We start from the raw sequence: 20,323 nt of genomic DNA on the forward strand, positions 1-20,323 counted from the left end.
GAAAGTTTGTTTTACATCTCATTTCATGTTAATATTGAAGTTTCAGTCCTTGATGTTATTTGTCAAAATCTGCATGGAATGTAGTGTAACTTTTATGATCTCCTCTCCGAATGGGTATTTAAAACATTTTACAATTTGGTCAAAAGGTATTTTATGTTTATTTTTAAATGACATGAATTTATGGTATTGCCTAATTTTCATTTTGGATTTTTATATCATTATCATTTTCTATATACAATTTTGTTAAAATTATAAACTCAAAAGGTATTTGCTTATTTATTCATTAAATTAGTGTTAGATGAGGTGGATTAGTGTTAGTAGTTAAGTAATTAGAGAGTTAATTTTAGTGGGATTAATGTACTAATTAGTGGGGTTAATGTACTAGTCTATATATAAACAGGTTGAAAATTGTTGACTGGGACAAACATAAGAGATAACTCCAGCCGTCTGTACCAGATCAGCACTAATATCAACTTTCAAATCAATCATTGGATCATTCCCATTATAATGAACGTTATAATTAGTATTAATATATCAACCTTCAAATCAAACGTTTGTTTCGTTTAATCTTGAATCTTAATCGTTTGATCTCTCACCTTCTTATAAAAAATTTAATTTGTTCACTCTCTACGATGATTAACACAACCTTTGCATTTACTCTAATAAAATACTCAATTTTTTCAAAAAAAAAAAAATCCCCATTAGTTTTCAATTCTTTTCATCTTCCTTCCATTTGTATCTTCAATTTTCATTAATTCTCATTAATCTTCAAGAAAACCGTTTTATTACTCTTTTTATGTTCAAATTACTCTTTTATTTTCATTACCTTTTCATCGTCCTATAACTTTTTAATCTTTGGTATTTAAATTTGGATGTTCTGGCTTTCTGGATTTTCATCTTCATATACTGTGTTTAGGTTGAAATTTTGTTCTAAGTTATTTCTTAAATTAATTTTTCCTTATACATCTTTGTCTTCCAACCTAATATTTATTTTGACTTTAATTGATAATGGACTGCTCTAAACATTAATCTTTTCTAATGCATTTATGTTGTTCAACCTAACCCCTACACCGAGACTATTGATATTGTATCGTATGGATGGTTGTTCTGAATCATGCTAGTTTTAAGTTGAATTGTTGCTTATTTTATAGGCATCAATCATTGGACTAAACGTAAAGAAAAACCAACTCCAAAAGAGAATGTACTAATTGTTGCATTGAGAGTTGAGACTTCATGATTCTCTACTGGTCAGTGATAAAATTATCAGATTCATGCAGGTAATTTCTTTATGTTTTCATGATTGTGAAATTTTGATTTTATTTTGAGATTAGGTTATAAAATTTGTTTATGTAAGTGATTTATGTGAATAGATGTGTTGCAGCATCAAGGAAGAATTTAATGAAATAATGGTATAAAATCTCTATAATTATGAACTAATCCTTCACTATTTGTTTAATTTGAATTGATTTTGTACCGACTATCTGAGTTATTCCATAGTTGTCCTTTAATACTTGATTTAGTGGTAGCATATATACCCAATACTCCATAAGTATTTTTGTTTATCGTTTTCATATTCAAAAGTACGTTTATATTGATGTGGTTTATTATGCTTATATCAATCTGTTTTGAGTTTTTTTCTTTATTCCTAGACCTTTTCTTTCCATCTTTCTCGCAACATAAACTTCAGTTCGGGGATCTAATCCATGACTGCAAGTTGTTTTTCTTAAGAATGTCAATAATTGGTATATTTAGTATGTGTCTCAGTTCTTCTTTACTTCATTCTCCTTGGTGCAAAGGTGATATTTTTTCAAGTTATTAATATTAAATCGAATTAGTGAAGTTTATACTTCGAAGGGTTGTTAAACTATTATAGTTTGGTTTTTTTAATCAAATCAAATTCTTTTGTGCGTCAAATTAGTTTTCGTTGCACTTAATAAATAATTATGTTTCACAGATAAATGATGGATTAGTCTATCATAGAATATGGTTAATGACAGGGAACTTATTTTCTTTTTATTTATTTTTTAAGATGACTCGAAAAAGGTAGTTAGTTAGGGCCTCAATCTCCCATTTGGTAAGAAAGGTTTATGGTTGTACGATCAAGTTCCTACTAAAACTATGTGTCCTTGACTTATTATATTTGACGAATTCCCTCAGGAAAGACTACTGGAAAATTTCGACTAACCAACTTGGTACCGTTCGGTTTACGAGTAAAGTCTTGCATCAATTTCAAAGGTCTCAAGGGAGTACGGAAAGAGGATAACACTATTTAAACCATTGTTGGTGATGCAATTTTCAAGTAAGATCTCTTATTAGCTTCAGAATTTGTCAAAACTGTTTTGACTAAAGATGCCATTAAATGAATTTTCTTATTTTATTATATTTTCGCTCGACTATCTATAACGGTTTAGTGAAATAGGTTACCAATCCATGGTATTCGTTATATTCTCAATGACAAACAATCATGAATACCAAATCTCATAGGTATAGTTTTGTTACCTTCACTTCATTTTCGCAGACGAGGGCGGGAAACTAACTTGCATGGACTCACATAACGAGTAATTAGCATTTATCAGTATTCACCCGTCTAAACTTTTGTGTTGTTCTAATGTGTAGTTTTATTATTATTTATTTGTTTATGTAACGCTGAACAATGATTCTTAAACTTTAAAATGCTAAGAATTTGACCTAATACGACACATTCAATGTTCACCCTTTCTTACAATATCTTAGTAAATTTTAACTTTCGGTAAGAAAGATTGCCACTTTACTGGATCGAACTCTGAGTGAACACTCACAAAAGTAAAATTAACATTAACAACATTACTAGATATCCAAAATTATGACAGTTTATAGATGTTTGATGTTATCCATTTGGAGTGGTAAAAAGTTGTCGTTGATTCTGTAAAATAATTCTTCGTTAGTTTTATTTTAGTTTCTAATGGTCTTTGTATTTCTAAGATATTGCAGGATAACATGGTACTGCTGACAAGAAGAACACGTTTCTAATATCTGAAGGAAATAATAAACTTTTGAAAGCATTCGATTTCTATATCTGATTCGAAAGTGATGTTCATGTGTTCTACAATTTTCAGTTTTTCTTATCACAAAATTCTTTTCTTCTCCTGCATCAAATTTTAATTTTTTTTTATATCACTATGAAAGAGCCCCTTGCGCATTAGTGTTTCTACTAATGATATCCGTGCATGAATCTACTCTTTTTGAAACTGTATCTCTTCGATAGCTTATAAAATTGTATTGACTTTTGAATGTTTTCAGTTTATAGTTACAATTTCAGATTAAGTATATGATAACAAATATCTGGGTTTTTTTCGTTGCAAGTAAATATCTGGTTATGAGTAATATACTGTTGATGAATATGTCTTAAAATTTAGTTTATTTTACTCTAATGATTTGTCTCAAAACTAATTAATTTCATAAATAACCAATGTCTCTCGGATTTGCAGACAAGGTGTTAAATAATTTCAAATTTTTGGTGGTGGTTCATCAAAGTTGGATATTAGGGATCATTTGTTTCAGGATTTAAGGAGAATAAAACTTATTAATTGGGGTTTGCTCGGGGATTTCTTGCAATTGCGAGCATCTACAAAATACTTTTCCTTCAATTCATATTTCACTTCAATCTATAAGATGTACGTAGTTTTTATGCTTTTCATTCTTGTTTTTCTAAAAGTTATAGAGAAACACAACTTCTTTGTTAGATTGACTTCTAAAATTTTGTAAACAAATAATTTGGTGTACAGTTCTTAGTTATCACTATTTTTTTGTCATAAGTCACCATAAACAAGTTGGTGTAAAGTTGTATGTTATGTCATCTGATTCTTCAAAAGCTCAAAATGACTAGATATAGATAAATACCTTCGGTAATCCCGTAAAATACTCAAAGAATATGACCGTGCCGAAGGCACGGGTTATACCTAGTCTATATAATAAAACAGAACGGAAAATGATGACTGGGACAAACATCTTTATTTAACTATGTTACTGTCTAGATGTCCTTCAACATCTACTATATGGTCCTTCGATCTTAATTTTGGGTAACAAAATTGACCGACCAGATTATTTTTCCATTATGGGTAAGTATTAATTAGCATATCTTCATGTCAATTATATCCGTTCAAACATATCTTCCCTTGTGTTATTTTTTCTCTCTTACTTAGGGGGGGGGGGGGGGGGGGTAGTGGATTGGGACTTTCGTGAACATTTAAGTGTCTGCGAAAGTCCGAAGCATTCAAATCCGGACATTTGAGAGTCTACGAAAGTCTGAGGCATTCAAATCCAGACATTTGAAAGTCCTCGAAAGTCTGAGGCATTCAAATCCCGACATTTGAGAGTCTATGAAAGTTTGAGTCATTCGATTATAGACAAAATGTCCCAGACTTTAGTAGAGTTCATAGTTTGATGGATTTTGTGAAGGATTTGGACAAATTTGGAGCCCAAAATGTCTTTACAAAAAACAAGAGACATTTGGAATCTATCATGTGATTAATCAACAATAATAATATTAAAATAATAAATGACCACCAAATGTCCACCAATGTCCACAAATATTCACAAGATGTCTACAAAAGTCGAAAACTATATTTGAAATGTTATACAAATATATTATTCCATGTGATTAAACAATAATGATAATATTAAAATAATAAATATCCACCAAATGTCCATCAATGCCCACAAATAGTTACAGATGTCTAAGAAAGTCGAAAGATATATTTTTGAAATGTTCATACAAATATATTATTTAATGTGATTAAACTATAACAATATTAAAATAATAAATGTCTACCAAATGTCTATCAATGTCCACAAATATTCACAGATGTCTACGAAAGTAGAAAGATATATTTTTGAAATGTTCATAAAAATATATTATTTAATGTGATTAAACAATAATAATATTAAAATAACAAATGTCTACCAAATGTCCATCAATTTCCACAAATATCCACAGATGTCTACGAAAGTCGAAAAATATATTATTGAAATGTTCATAAAAATATATTATTTAATGTGATTAAACAATAATAATATTAAAATAGCAAATGTCTACCAAATGTCCACAAATATTCACAGATGTCTACGAAAGTCGAAAAATATATTTTGAAATGTTAGTACAAATATATTATTTCATGTGATTAAATAATAATAATAAAATTAAAATAATAAATATCCACCAAATGTCCATCAATGTCTGCAGATATTCACAGATGTCTACGGAATGCGAAAAATATATTTTTGAGTAGTTATGTCTAAAAGAACTCTTACAATTTGATTAACGTCCTCTTACCGGGATGTGAAGGACATCGATTGGAAGAGAGTTATGTTTATCCCTCACTTCACCTTCTTAAAAATTTCAATTACAAATTCTTTTATCTCTAAAAGAACCCTTACAATTTAAGAGTTTTTGCCATCTCTTTTAAAATCTTAAATCATTGGTTATAATTGGATTTCGATTTCAAATTTCTTTCTTTACAAGAAAAGAAATCATCTATTAGAATGATTTTGTGCGGCAGGGTTCTCTAATTTTGGGGGGTTTACTCAGATTTGTTTGGCTTCAATTATTTTGATGCATCCTTTTAAGGTTATAGTTTAATCTTATTTTAATCTAATATTAACGGTTAATTGATTTTTGGTGTTTTTTCTATGATCTAGAAGGGGGAATGATTAATTTCTCAGATTCAACTGTCTTCATTAATTTTTATTTAAATTTCAAGTGGGTTTGATATTCTTTAAATCAATTGGATATTTTCTCAACTTCATGCAATTTTTGAAATTCAATTTGTGCAGTCTCAACTTTCAGCCTATGGTCCACCACCCTTTGGTGTAACGGATGGACACCCCTCTTAAGACCATGAGGTCGTGGGATCGAGTCTCGGTGGAAGCAGTTGCCATCAAGATTTATCCTATGTAATTTAGGCTATGAATAATGTAATAATTTGTCGGGCTTTAGGCCTCTTCATTGTCGGGCTTTAGGCCTCTTTCATTCTCAGTTTAAAGTAGGCGGTTATCGTGCTCATTACATCTCCATGATGCATCAATGCCTTGTAACGACTAACGTAGACCGTAGTCGAATTCTCAAAAAAAAAAAAAAAAAAAAAAAAAAAAAAAACTTTCAGCCTATGAATTTCATGCAAGTAAACTAACTTTTTCTTTTTTGAAGTAAATTAACTTCCTTTTGTCTTTCACATCCTCTTTTTTTTCCATGTTTATTCTAAATAATTGTAGGGAGGTGAAGTTAAGATGATGCACTGTTAGTTTTAAGTTGTTTTTTATTTAAATGGTTAAGATTTAACTTGGTTGATTGAACATGATACTCAATTTCATTTTGCAGGTTATATGTTCACCTTGACACACTGAGGGACATGTTTTTTTTATTATAAGTTCATCATCTTCTTTCACTTTCTTTCTTTCTTTCTTTCTTTCTTTAGTTTTGGCTTCTGCATTTGGAAAATCTTGAGTCTTGGTGTGAATGATGGTGATGAAATGAGTCAAATTTGGTGCGTTTCAGATTATGCGCGTAACTGTAGAAATATATAACAGTAACCATCGGTAGGTGTGAAATATGGTAAAAATCACAAAGGAATGCGATAAGAACAATATTGGTAACCATGATAATAAGTTACAAACCAACATATGTTATATAGATTTGACTCATTTCATCACCATATTTAAATAAAAATTATTGAATTGGGTCTAAATTCAGAATTGGGTCTAAATTTAGATCTGAAATCTGAATTGGGTCTAAATTCAGATTTCAGATGTTTGTTTTTTAATTTTAAAAATTCTGAAAATTTTGCTGAACTGGGCTAAGGTCTGAATGGGCTGAAAAACAGCCCACATATTTCAACTTCAAAACAAGTCTGAAATATAAGCCCAACTGCTGAAATTTGTCAAAAGACTCTACTGCCCCCATAAATTAGAAATTTTCTCATACCCTAATATTTTAATACCACCGGCACCACCACCACCAGCAAGCCACCACCGGCACCACCACCGCCATTAACACAGGTAACCACCACCACCAACAACAGAGAACAACTACCACCAACAACAGAGAACAACTACCACCAACATTAGACAACCACCACCAACATTAGACAACCACCACCAACATCAGACAACCACCACCACCAACAACAGACACACAAACCACCAACAACCACCAATAACAGAGAACCACAAACGATAACCACCACCATTTTCTTTGAAACCCTCGCCGGATCTGGCGAGGGTTTAGAGTTCCGGATCTTTTCTTAGAGAGAAGGAGACAGACAGATCCAACGATAGTTCTCCATCGCGAGAGAGAAAGAGGAGGCGAGAGCCTTTCATCGGTTAGAGGGAGAGAGAACCGGTGAGAGCTGTCATCGGTTAGAGAGGGAGAGAGAGATGCGGTGACAACTTTTTTCCATCATAGAGAGATCCGGCGAGTTGAGGGAGAGGAGAAAAATAAAAAAAACCCTAGTTCTTACCACTTTTAATTGGCCAGTATTTAGGGTCTGTTTGGTTTTTTTGGAATGCTTAGGGCTTGTTTGGTTGAATATATCAATGAGGGATAGAATGGTCAAAATATTAATTCAGACCTACTTATTCAGATTCAGAAAACAAGCATCCAATTAGTAAAACGATTCAGCAAATTCAGATTCAACCAATTCAGTTCAGAAAATTCAGATTCAGCCAATTCAGATTCAGACATAATCAAAAAAACAAACAGAACCTTAGTCAGAAACAAGTAGATGAACACCTTATATTACAACGACATACATTGTATAGAAATATGATCCCTTCAGTATGAAGACTATCATGTGGGGGAGCTTGAGATAGCGGCTAATCAAAGTTCTACACATTAGGTCGGCTAAACTGTCCATGAGACTTGTACATGATGCTTGCACCTCTGATTTTTTGTATATGACTTGGTGAATACTCTTGTAAGAATACTTCGTTAGTAAACTCCCTAAATTGGATTTAATTTCCTTTTTTGGTAGTAGACTCCCTAAATTGGATTGAATTTCCTTTTTGTATGATGAAGATACAATCTACAACTTGTATTTCAACAATTCTATTTCTCCTTCCGTTTTGGTTCCTCCCACAGCCCTCAGCCGATGTGGCGACATGTTACTGGAGTAAACATATAAAACCAATTAGATTCATTATTACGTTAAATCTCTTTGTATTTACGTTAAATCTCTTTGTATTTATGTTCACATAAAACCAATTAGAATCATTTTGGTCCCTCCCCCAGCCCTCCATGTTGCCACATCGGCGGAGGGTTGGGGGAGGGACCAAAATGGAGGGATGAATAGAACTTCTCTTTGTATTTATGTTCACACAAAGTAAACACAAAACCAATTAGATTCATTATTACGTTAAATCTCTTTTATACTTTCACTTCCTCCTCTATAACTCATTTTTTTCTCTATATAAACCAATCTCACTTACCCCTTTTCTCCATCTAGACCCACCCATGCCCACATATTTTCTTCCTAAATTCTGATTTTTGTGCAAAATTCAACTTGGGTTCCTATGCTTGGTACATTTTTTTGTCTAAATTTGTCTATTTGTTCTAACTTTAGGTGTTCAATCCAAAAAAAAAAAAAAAAAAATTCAATTTCTATAACTGATTCACGTTGTACTAAAGTAGACATATATGTTAATGTTGGAAAATAAGTAAAATAAAAATGTTTGTGTTTTAGCGCTTATGTTGTATCCAATTTTAAAATAGTAAGATACTTCGAAATACCCTTCTTATTTGACCAGTTCAAACTTTAGTTTGTAACGAAGTCTCCCGTGTCAAAGGCACGGGTTATACCTAGTAGAAAAATATAACGAAACTTATAAGAAGAACCGAACAACATCGAAACTGTTTTGACAACTATTACCACTCTTTTTTAGGCGATGGAAAAATGGGTTTAGGGACCATATTCTCTCAAATGATCGTCATTAAAGGAGGTGATAATATTTTTTTTTTTTGTAGTTGAGACAGTGGTTGATTTCGGTTATCGATTTTATTAAGATTTTTCGTCCTGTGATTTTCCTGCATTTATGTTCTCATATTAGTTCGTTAGCCTTCAATAATCAAATACTTGAAACTTTTCGAAACGTTTAAAATGACTTTGAAAATAATATTAACTTTCAATAATCATTCAATTTCAGTATGAACCAATAGGGGGATAGGTCTTTTTTTTTTGTTGAGTTGAAAGAGGGGATTGGTCTTTGTCCCAACATTTGTACCTATTGGTATTTTAGTTTTAATTTTACTTGAGAGAGGCGCCTCTGAAACCTCTGGGGCGCTTCCTAAACCTTCTTTGCATTGAGGGGTCATTAGTGAGATGGGGTGACACTAAATTTTCCAAGGGAAATAAGAGAACTGTTACACATATTTACCCATTTTGCCTTACACGTTTATTCACCCTCACAACTCAGGCCCATTTTACCGTCACACACTCACTTCCACTATACGCACGCATTTTGGTGGATTGACTTGACCAATTTTAATTTGACTGCTTTGTTGGCCCTCTCGTTGTCTCCCTCTCAAACTACCAAAATATATGCTTAGCTAGTGTTTCAAGTTCTTAATCTCTCTCCCTCTCAAGCTAGGGTTTCGAGTTAAATTATTTGTTCCCAAATGAATCATAAGTTTTTCGTCGTAAGAAATTACCTGTACTTTAAGGGTCGAAAAAATACCACAAACGGGTGGGTAACACATTGCGCCAGGAACTGCCTACCCACAGGTAACAATGAACAACATTTTATTAAAACTAGGGAGTTCACACTTAGCATCTACTTGCAGCACTCACTGCCTTCTATAACTTTGGAAATTGCCTATAAAAGTTTCTGTCAACTACTTATTTTAACAATATGAAAAATGCTACTTCCATTACTTATTGATATGCAGTAATAACATTTTGCAAGAAATTTTTTCTAAATTAATAATGGGATATCATAAGCAGGAATATCTTGAACAAAGTATAACAAAATCAACAACCTAAAACGGGATCCCAACTACTTTTATGTTTTTTTTTAAGCGATGGAACAATGATATGTTGAGGACGATATTCAACCAAATGATCATCATTAAAATGAGATGGTAAATTTTGTGGTAATTCAGGTGGTATTTCATTCGGTTGTTGAGATTTGTCGTCTTTCGATTTTCCTGCAATTTTTTGATATTCTCTATTAGTCTTCAATAACAAAATCTATAAATCTTTTGGAAATATGTAAAAATAACATTGAAAATGATATTAACTTCCAAAAATAACCATTCAACTCAAGTATGAATCTACTGGGCCCATAGGTCTTTAGTCCACAAATCCCTCAAAAACTAAGAATATGAATCATTAGTAAGCTTCTTGAGATGGTTAGTGGTTACCCTAATCTTATTGAATAATCTCCTGTAATTTTGTAATCTATAGGTGCTGCTGAGGGCACCCAACCACTTCTTCTTCTTCTTCTTCTTCTTCTTCTTCTTCTTCTTCTTTTCTTTCGACAACCGTAACCACACCTCTCCGCCACTATTTCTCTCCCTAAGATCAAATGAAACCCTAGATTCTAAGGTTGTATGCTTGTATTTGATTGACTATTTAGTATTTCATTGCAATTATGCGTTTATTTCATCTTTACAGTAAATAAATGTCATATGACATATTCATAGTTTAACATAATTATGTAAATACAGCTATGAAAAAACATGAGCAATCGAGTAAAATTAAGTTGGAATTTATACAACTTATGTAGCAAGTTATGATTTATTTAAGAGAATAGGAAGAAATTACCTTGAGATTTTGATGTAAAGCATCCCATCTCTCTATGTCTTTCTCTGAGATACTCACTCTCTCTAGATGATCCTCTCTTACTCTTATTGTGTTTTTCAATTGGTTTGTTTGTCTTTCATACATATACGAGGGTGTAACCCGTGCCCGCCGGGCACGGACAGTTTTATCAAATGCGTTCGGTGAAGTGCGTATGCGAAAATAGATTACCCTAATGAGCAAGATCAACATCAACAACGACAACAAATTATAAGCAAGCCCAACAGTCATCAATAGCAACAACAACAAATATTATACCAAAATTGAGGGAACTTGTGAGACATGGAGAACAATAAAGATTTTTTTAGAGACCAACTTATCATATAAGATGGATTCTCACTAATCACTTTGTGCAACAAAAAAGTTAACCTTCGGTAAAAGAGACAAACATGAGAAAAATGAATAGCATATTCTACACTTAAATCACATCGAGTCGGTCACCAATAAAATCAGCAAGATGTAAGTTAAATATATAAAGAGAGGCTTCAAACAATAAGAACGTAATCTTCAACTCTGCTAAATGTAAATTTCAATCTGTCACACCATAAAAACTCTAAATTTGAATCATTTCAAACGACAAAAACAACAAATTATAAGCTTAGATCACACTACTTTCTTCAAAGAATAAAATCTGCAAGATGCAAACTTCAAAATAATGACTTGAATCACACTGAAGCCTAAGAAGCCAAAAATCCAGTGAAAAAGAGTGACAGAAACAATAAAATCAACAAATTGTATAGAGTGACAAACTATTTACCTGGGAGAGTTGTAATAGAGCACAAAGTCACACTGAACATTAACAATCAAAATGTTTCACCAAAACTGTAAAGAGAAAAAAGCAAAAAAAAAATTAACAAACCATACAGAGAGAATCAATGACATTAGAGATTAGTTTGTTTGAATAAATATTATAAAACAAACAAAGAAAAGAAGGAAGAAATTAGCAAACCATATGGAGAAAACATAGACTGCATGGATCCTTTCACACCTAAAATAGTTAGAAATAGAAACTTAATTCCACTAATACTAATATTCCTTTGGCAAATAAACTTAACCATCAGATTAAGCCTAATGGGTTCGGATTGAGGGCTTGGGATAAAGTATAATAAAAACCACTAAAGAGTAAAAGAAAAGAACTGAAATTATCACAAACAGAGGTCGGATTAACATGTGCTTTAGATAGTTCACGGTTCAGATTAATATGCGAGTACGACAAAGTAGTCCTAAAAGCTAACACGTGTGAATCTAAAAGGATCCAAAAGCATACAAACATTGTTTACGTTTGTGTTTGTGTGTGAGAATGAAAGATGAACAACATGCAGCGAAGAGAAACAAAGGCCAGGAGGGTGGTGAGATGAAGCATGAACTCAATCTTTCATATACCTAATAAGAAGAGTTAAATTCGTTTGTACGCCATACAAAAAGTATGTGCCACTCCGAATAACAATTTGCAACAACTTCACATACAAAAAATCGGTACATAGTCTTAGTCTAAATTCTAACATTTGAATTACGGATCTAAGGATTTTATTTCCATTACAACTTCCATATCCATATTAGCGAGGGTTGCAACAATTAACCAAATTAAACAATATCAAACCCTACAATCTTAGATCTCAACTACAACTTTTCTTCAATCACCGAACTTTAATTAATAGTACCTTCCTCCTGTTTTGGGTGTGGGTGAAAATTTAAGAGAGATTCTGCATTAGAAACTGCGATAGAAAGATAGACGGATACCTGCAATGAGATGAAAGAGCGGGAATGAGATTTAAACTAATGAAATATATACATGAGAAATTCAAAGAAAAGCCCTCATAAATGTAATAAAGACCAAAACATGTACTAAAAAAATACAACAAACAATTTTTTACACCTATGTAACTTATTAGATTTCAAATGCGCCAGGGGATGGAGCCTACAAAAATATCATGGATCAAGCTAAAATCAGACAAACTTACCTGGGAATTAGTTCGTCAAACATGGTCGACCAAACTTCATTAACCAAGTCTCAACACTTGGTTAACAGTTATAAATAGGAGAATACAAAGTCTCAATCTAGAAAACTCTTCGGAAGCCACAAATGTAAACGACTAAAGCAAAGATCTCATAAACCATAGGAAGAATGAAAACATGGACAAAACAATTGAAGAAAAGAAAGATAAATAAGCTACCTCATCACTATTGCAAGCAAGAAAAAAAGAATTTGACTCTTTGGTTGTTCGTCCATTTTGTTGACGAAAAAGATTTGGTCAAGATGAACAAAACAGATTTAGCAGCGACCATTTAGTAAAGGAAAAAAAACGAATTTTGGCGATCCAAATTAGACCACAGATTTTAGTGCAAATTTTGCTCACAAAATTTGGTCAATCATTTTTTTTACAGTAAGGCCTAATTATAACTTTGAATAAGACCTAATTTTGTATATCTTTCTTATCACAATTAGTAACTTGAATAAGAAGCTTTTTACGTTTGCGATTTGCCCGAGTTAAATGAAGTAATTTACGGTTTTCATTTCACCGACTCATTGTTTCTATTTAAGCATGTTAGAAGTTTCATTACAATTGAAAAAGAACAGTGAGAGAGACATACCTTTGTGTTATTTTTCGCTCCCTCTTGTTGGTCGGTTAAGTTAGATACCTTTAAAAACCATTTGATGAAACAACAAAATGAAAAAGTAATATTGGATCAAACAAACTAAGAAAGCTATATTACAAACTTAATCCCTTTCAACAAAATCAAAGAAAAAAATGAAAGGGAGTAATAGATGGATGGAGATACATGAGAGCAAAACTTTTACTCTATGAATTGGGTTTGTAATGGTGTTGTGAGAAAAATATAAAGGCATGAATCTAAAACTAATACCAACGACTGTGAGTTTGAAACTAATACTAACAAAAACACAACAAACAAAACTACAAAGCCTTAAATGAGACCCAACTGAAGTGGACAAAACCAAATTAGTTTAGTTTCTCAAGTAATAGAACCAAAGTTAACAGAACCAAAGTCATGGTTACTGATAAATGAAGCTAAACCATATCTGCATAAAAGTTTTTGGAACAAAATCAATAAATCTCAAAATGGGAGAGTGAAAAACCGAAAGAGAAATTTCAGTGTAACAGATTATACTTTTGCCCAAATCTCTACTTGGACTTTGTGAGGAACATAAGACGCCGATGAGTTCATCAGAGAAGGATTCAGTATTACTAATAAACCCACCTTCAAATTACTGAAACTATATATTCAATCAAATAAACTGTCTAAAAGAATGGCTTTTCATGAAGAACATAAACGATCGTTTATACCTGTAGGCAAATCCTGTCGGTTCTTGAAGCTTCAATAAACTCAAAACCAAAGCAATCTGATCAAAACCCCAAACACCAAATAATTAGATCATACAACAAAGAAAGAAAGAAAGAGGAAAGAAAGAGAGATGACCTAAAACTCAAACAAATCAAAACCCTAAACCAATTTCAGTGGAGAGTTAAGCTATAAATCAAAAAACTCAAAACCCTAAAGTGATTGTGCGTGAGAGAGAGAGAGAGGGAGTCAGAATGGATCGTGTGTTTGTGTGTGTGAGAGGGAGAGAGAGTGAGTCAGAATGGATCGTGTGTTTGTGTGTGTGAGAGGGAGAGAGAGTGAGAGAGAAAATACCTGTGTGCTTTGCGATGAGATGAGATAGTATGAGAGGAGATGAGTGAGAAGGAGGCCTTGAGAGAGAGGGAGAGAAAGAAGCTTGGGCGGGAAGATTGGGCTGTTTGGGAAGGGTATCTTTGAAAGATCCTCTTTGTTTTTTTTTTTTTTTTTTTTTTTTTTTAAATCCAAGCGAAACATTTCATTTCATAAGTGATAAAAATCACAATTTACATGGATGATAATTCTTATTTCTCTCCTCTGAAAACTTCATGAGAGTTACATACTTTTAAATGCAAAGTACCTCATGAAGAGAAAGAAATTGGACTAGACACCGACTCGATAAAAAGACCCTAAAGGTCGAGAATGAAAAGACCCTAAAGGTCGTGAATGAAAAGACCCTAAAGGTCGACAAAGTACAGCAATAATGATTGAAAATACAAATTAAGAAAAAACTAAATTTCCACCCCATTTGTTTTTGCAGGAAAACTGCCATTGTCGCCGGAAAACCGTCGTCATCACCGGAGAACATCGCCTTGTTGCCGGATAACCGTCGCCGTTACCGGATAACCGCCGCGTCGCCGGAAAACCGCCGTTGTCGCCACACCACCACCACCAACCCCTTCCTTTAAACACCTAATCATGATCGATTGTTGAAAAGCAAAATTGGTTGTATGAGATGAACCATGATCGATTGTTTGAAAAGAAAAATTGGTTGTATGAGATGAACCGTGATCGATTCTTTGAATAGAAAAATCGGTTGTATGAGATAACCCATGATCGATTGTTTGAATAGCAAAATCGGTTGTATGCGATGAACCAAGATCCAAATCTTTGGAGTTCAATCCAATCTCTCTCTCACTAAATGTTAAATTGCGATAAATGGTTTGGGATTAAGAGATGAAACCGGTGGATTGAGAGAAGAAGTCGACTGGATTCAACCCTAGTCTCTCTCTCTAGGGTTTGTTGAAATGGGAGAAATAGAGATAACTGCAACAGACCTTTCTCAGTGGAAGTAGATTTTCTTAAGAAGAGAATAAAACATAGAAGAAAGAGGGAGAGGAGAACCCTCGCCAGAACCGGCGAGGGTTCAATCTCAACGATGACCGGAAAAAAGTAACGGAGGGGAAGGAAGTTAGAGAGAGAGAGGAAGAGGAAGCAGTTTAGAAATGTTTTTTCCTCTCTTTTCTATTCACAGATCCTCTTTGTTATGATCTCTACCTTTGGATAAAATGTCATAAGATCTAGATGGTCTAATTTTGAAAAACTAAACTTGAGCCACTTGATATATGTTTGTGAGGATAAATCCTAACCATTGGGAGGAGGGGGAAAGATACCCTCCTCCCTTATTATATAGATAAAATGTCATAAGATCTAGATGGTCTAATTTTGAAAAACTAAACTTGAGCCACTTGATATATGTTTGTGAGGATAAATCCTAACCATTGGGAGGAGGGGGAAAGATACCCTCCTCCCTTATTATATAGATAAGGAATGAGAGAACTCACACATTCTTGGTGAGTCATCTATTAATCATATCTTCTTCCTTATTTTTATTCTTTCATAAAGGTAATTTATTTAAGGAAATATTGTAAATTGGGAAATGCTAAATGTACAAAGAATCTTTGACAAGATTCTTGACAAAATGCTAAGTGAACGGTCCCGATCAAAGTCAAACTTTGAAAAACTTTGATCTACTTTTGTCATTTAGTGAAAATGGGTCATTAAGTCAAGAATTTTGTCAAAGACTTTGTACATGTAGCACTCCCGTTGTAAATTACATATCAAAGGCACCCATCGAATCTAGAGAAGTGAAATATTGTAATTTATTTCAGGAAATATTGTAATTTATTTCAGAAATATTGTAAATTATACGTATCAAAGGCACCCATCGAGTCCATTTTAGGGAAGTGATTACTCACGTACAGTAATTTCCATACGAAATTTTGTAATAAGGAATTAAAAAATTCCACATAAGGAATTCTTATACTATGTATTATATTGCCTTTCCTTGTTTGGAGTATATCTTAAACTTTGGTTGTAGAACCCTAGTTGATTTTGGGAGGAAACCGTCTAAAGCAAATATTCCGGTGGGAATCTCGGCCAAATCTCCGGCGTACCTACGTGGCTCGCCACGTGGACATAGCATCATTTGATCCTCAGAAGAATACTGGCTTTTTTGTTTGTTTGTTTCAAAAAGAGTCCCTGCAATTTCTTTTAATCACACATGAGTTTCTTTGGGAAAGATAAAACCTAATCTTTTCTCCCTTCTTCCAACAAAAAATGTTTTCTTCTTTTTTCATCGACAGTTAGATCTAGTCTGTTTCCTAGAGGAACCTCAAGCTTCCATTAGTGAGTATAATTTTAGGTTTCTTCAAGATAAATTTTGCCCTAGTTTAAAGTTTTGGGTGAGTAAATGTATGGTGCTAAGTAAGATTTTGCCATAGCTTGATTGACAAAACCCATATTTTTCTTTGTACCTTTTATTGCTCCGTTGCCTGCCTAAACAGTTGTGCAAGAACTTACCCAACAAATCCCATATCTCAAAAACTTCTGATGATCATATGGATCATGGAGGAGAGAGGATAGTGGACTTCAAACAGTAGTATTGGTCATTGGATTTAGACTCGAAGAAAATACTCACTATTTTGAAAGGCCGCGGCTTTGGGGAATAATGAAAAGTCTCCGGGGAATAAAGACTCAGTCAATCAAAATTGACGTAGGGGGACATCTTTAATTTTAGTCCAAAATTTCAATAGATTTAGTTTTGGTCCCTAATGTTCATCTTCCCTCATCTCTACCACTATTTTCTTCTCTCTCTGTCATCTTCTTCGTAATCACTTGTTTGTTATTTTAAGGATTCCATGGTATTTATGTATTACCCACTGAAAATCAAGCCCCGCAATAGCCAAATAAATATTCAACCTTCTTAGGGTTTTCTCTTTTAACTTTGATTTGAATCTTGTGATGTTTATATCAGTCTTTTCATCTAGCAAAGGAAACCTCTATGACTAAGTTTACGGTTCTATCTAATTGCGGTTTTGAACTTAAAGTGTTTATTGTTCATTAATTTCCTTTAATTTTGATTCTTTTTTACTTCCTCTCAGATCCATTCAAACCCCATGTATGTAAAATGCAATTCACCCATCAAGATTCAAATAAGAGAAATATCTATTATATAAAACAGAAGGGAAAACGATGACTGGGACAAACATCCTTTTTTAATAAAACATATTGTCTAGAAGCCCTTCTAGAAATTTAAAATATAGTCCTTCGTAGAAATAAAGTTACCTATTTAAAAAACAATAATGCTTTCCTTCTTAGAAATAAAATAACTAATTTAAGAAAAAAAGAAACAAAATAATTTTGAAGGGTTCAAAAAAGAAATTAAAATCTCTCTATCTCAATAAAATAATAACTAATTTAAGAGAAAAGAAACAAAAAAATAATAACTAATAAAAATCTCTCTCTCAATAAAATATAACAATAAATTTCGTAACATTTGATTGATACAAGTGGCCGTGCCCTAGGGCACGGGATATACCCTAGTTATATTAATAACACCAAAACCAGAAGATTGATAGTTCTTTACATTAATGAAACCCTAACCCTGGAACACATCAAAACGACTCTCTAAAACAGTAATACTTATCAAAATAACTCAAATAAAGACTTAAGAAAGTCTTCTTTAATATGTTGATTCGTGTTCATCATCCCAGTAGATCTCAGATCTGAGATCTGCTGGGTGTTAGAGAGAGGAAGAGAAATAGAGGGAGAAGAATAGAGGGAGAAGAAGATAGAGAGATAAAAATAAAGGAAAAATGGTGGCTGGAAGTTGTGGGGGTGGATGTGACGTGAAGGTGAGAGATGAAGGTGGTGGCCGGAATCTGTGGTGGTCGGAATTGTTGGCGGTCGAAATTTGTGGTGGGATGGGGTTTGAGGAAGATGAAGATACAAATTAGTTAATTTTTGGGCCAAAAAATAAATATGCTCCTTAAGTCAATCATGGTTGACTAAGTCTTTATTCCCTAGAGATTTTTCTTTATTCCCCAAAGTCGCGGCCTTTTGAAAAATGGAAACACAAAGGGTCTAATAGAAGTTTCAATATTTTTTGGAAAAAACAACCTTCTCCGACTATTATCAGGGAAAGCAATTAAATGACAAACTGAACATGGAATTAGTTGGGACTTCTTACGTGGATTTGAACAATAAAAGAGCCTTGGTTATGAGGGATTTGAATGCAACTGAAATGGAGGCTTAAATAAGAAGGCATCAGAACAATTCGGAAGTATGATTATGGATTGCAATTTGATCGATATAGGGTATTCGGGACCGGCGTATACATGGGTAAATGGTCGTGGAATTAATCATCATATTATAGAAAGATTAGATCGAGTACTAGTACGTGCGGATTGGCGAATTAAATTTCCGAACGCTTTAGTAAAACATCTACCGAGGTTTAATAGTGACCGCGTTCCTATTATCATGAATACTTTAAAAGCAAAAATTAAAGGAGCAGTACCTTTTAGGTTTGAAGCACATTGGACCTTTTGATAATGATTACTGAAATCTCCGACTTTTCTAACCTTTACTAAATGAGATTACTAAAACCCCTGACTTTTGAAATGAACGGTACAACCCAATCTATGTTTCCAAACACCCCTAAATATCTTTCTCTATCAACAATTAGGTTCTTACTTTTCATCACCATTGTAGTAACATAAAACCAAGATGTTAGAAAAATCAGAATTATATTTGGCAGTTTGGAGTTGGAAACTTGGATCTTTAGCGAATGTCATTCTCCACTTTCCACCGCTCCACTTTACTTCATTATTTTTTTCTCTCTCAATACAAAAAGCTTATAAACTTTTGTGTCAATACTGGTTGGAGAAGAAAGACTTTTGATATAAGTGCCTCGACATTGTGTTTAAGGCGCCCGAGTTTTCTGATCCCCAACAGGTCAGGTTTTAGTAAATGGCCTTTTGGTCATTTCTCTCTCTCTAACAGCATCACACCGTTAAATCTAACGGAGGTGGGACGGAAGTCGGGGGTTTCAGTAATTACTAATAAAAGTCGGGGGGTTTCAGTAAACGCATTATCAAAAGTCGGGGAGTTTCAGTAATTCTCCCTTTTCAAGAAAATCTTTACATTCCGAAAAATATTTTTATTTCTTCAAATCATCGGCTATGGAAAAAATTATGATTTAGGGGGCAATATTCTCTCAAATGATTGTCCAAACAACACACCAAAACTACAATTACCACCTTTTTTATGGGCGATGGAAAAACTATGGGTTTGGGACCATATTCTCTCAAATGATCGTCATTAAATGAGGAGATAATATTTTTTGTAGTTGAGGCAGCGGTTGATTATGATTACAGATTTTATTAAGATTTTCCGTCTTGTGATTTTCCTGCATTTATGTTCTCATATTCGTCCGTTAGCATTCAATAATCAAATACTTGAAATTTTTCAAAATTTTTAAAATGACTTTGAAAAATGACATTAACTTTCAATAATAATTCAATTTTAGTATGAACCCATAGGGGGGAGGTCTTTGTCTCAACATTTGTACACCTAACAGTATTTATAGTTTTAAGTTAAAGGCGCCCCTTCCTCACAAACTTTACTTTAAATTTGGTTTGAGGGAGGCCCTTTTAAAACGTCAGGGGCGTCTTCAAAACCTTCTTTCCCTTAAGGGGTCATTTGTGAGAGGGGTGGCTTCCAAAGGAAATAAGAGAATTGTTCCGCAAACTTATCGATTTTACGTGACACACTCACGATTATTCACCCTCGCAACTCAGACCCATGTTACGATCACCAACTCATGACTCACCTCTCCTATACCCTCTCCTATACGC

General features: G+C 33.3%; 1 long non-coding RNA gene across 4 annotated transcripts; it reads right to left on the bottom strand.

Moving 5' to 3' along the window:
- Positions 1–9,869: 9,869 nt before the first annotated feature.
- Positions 9,870–14,596, bottom strand: LOC147532395 (uncharacterized). Of its 4 annotated transcripts, XR_015227459.1 has the most exons (8): positions 14,484–14,596; positions 14,135–14,190; positions 13,422–13,469; positions 12,491–12,569; positions 11,779–11,817; positions 11,587–11,651; positions 10,794–11,001; positions 9,870–10,174 (listed from the first exon to the last, which is right to left on the bottom strand). It is a non-coding gene; the product is annotated as an uncharacterized LOC147532395 (long non-coding RNA). The 4 variants fall into 4 exon arrangements; XR_015227457.1 differs by lacking the exon at positions 14,484–14,596 and having other exon boundaries at positions 14,135–14,469; XR_015227460.1 differs by lacking the exons at positions 12,491–12,569; positions 14,484–14,596 and having other exon boundaries at positions 14,135–14,469.
- Between the last annotated feature and the right edge of the window lie 5,727 nt (positions 14,597–20,323).

The sequence above is a fragment of the Eschscholzia californica genome, unplaced genomic scaffold (assembly GCF_041429995.1).
Source record: "Eschscholzia californica isolate CP2 unplaced genomic scaffold, dmEscCali1.0.p SCAF_6, whole genome shotgun sequence".
NCBI lineage: Eukaryota > Viridiplantae > Streptophyta > Magnoliopsida > Ranunculales > Papaveraceae > Eschscholzia > Eschscholzia californica.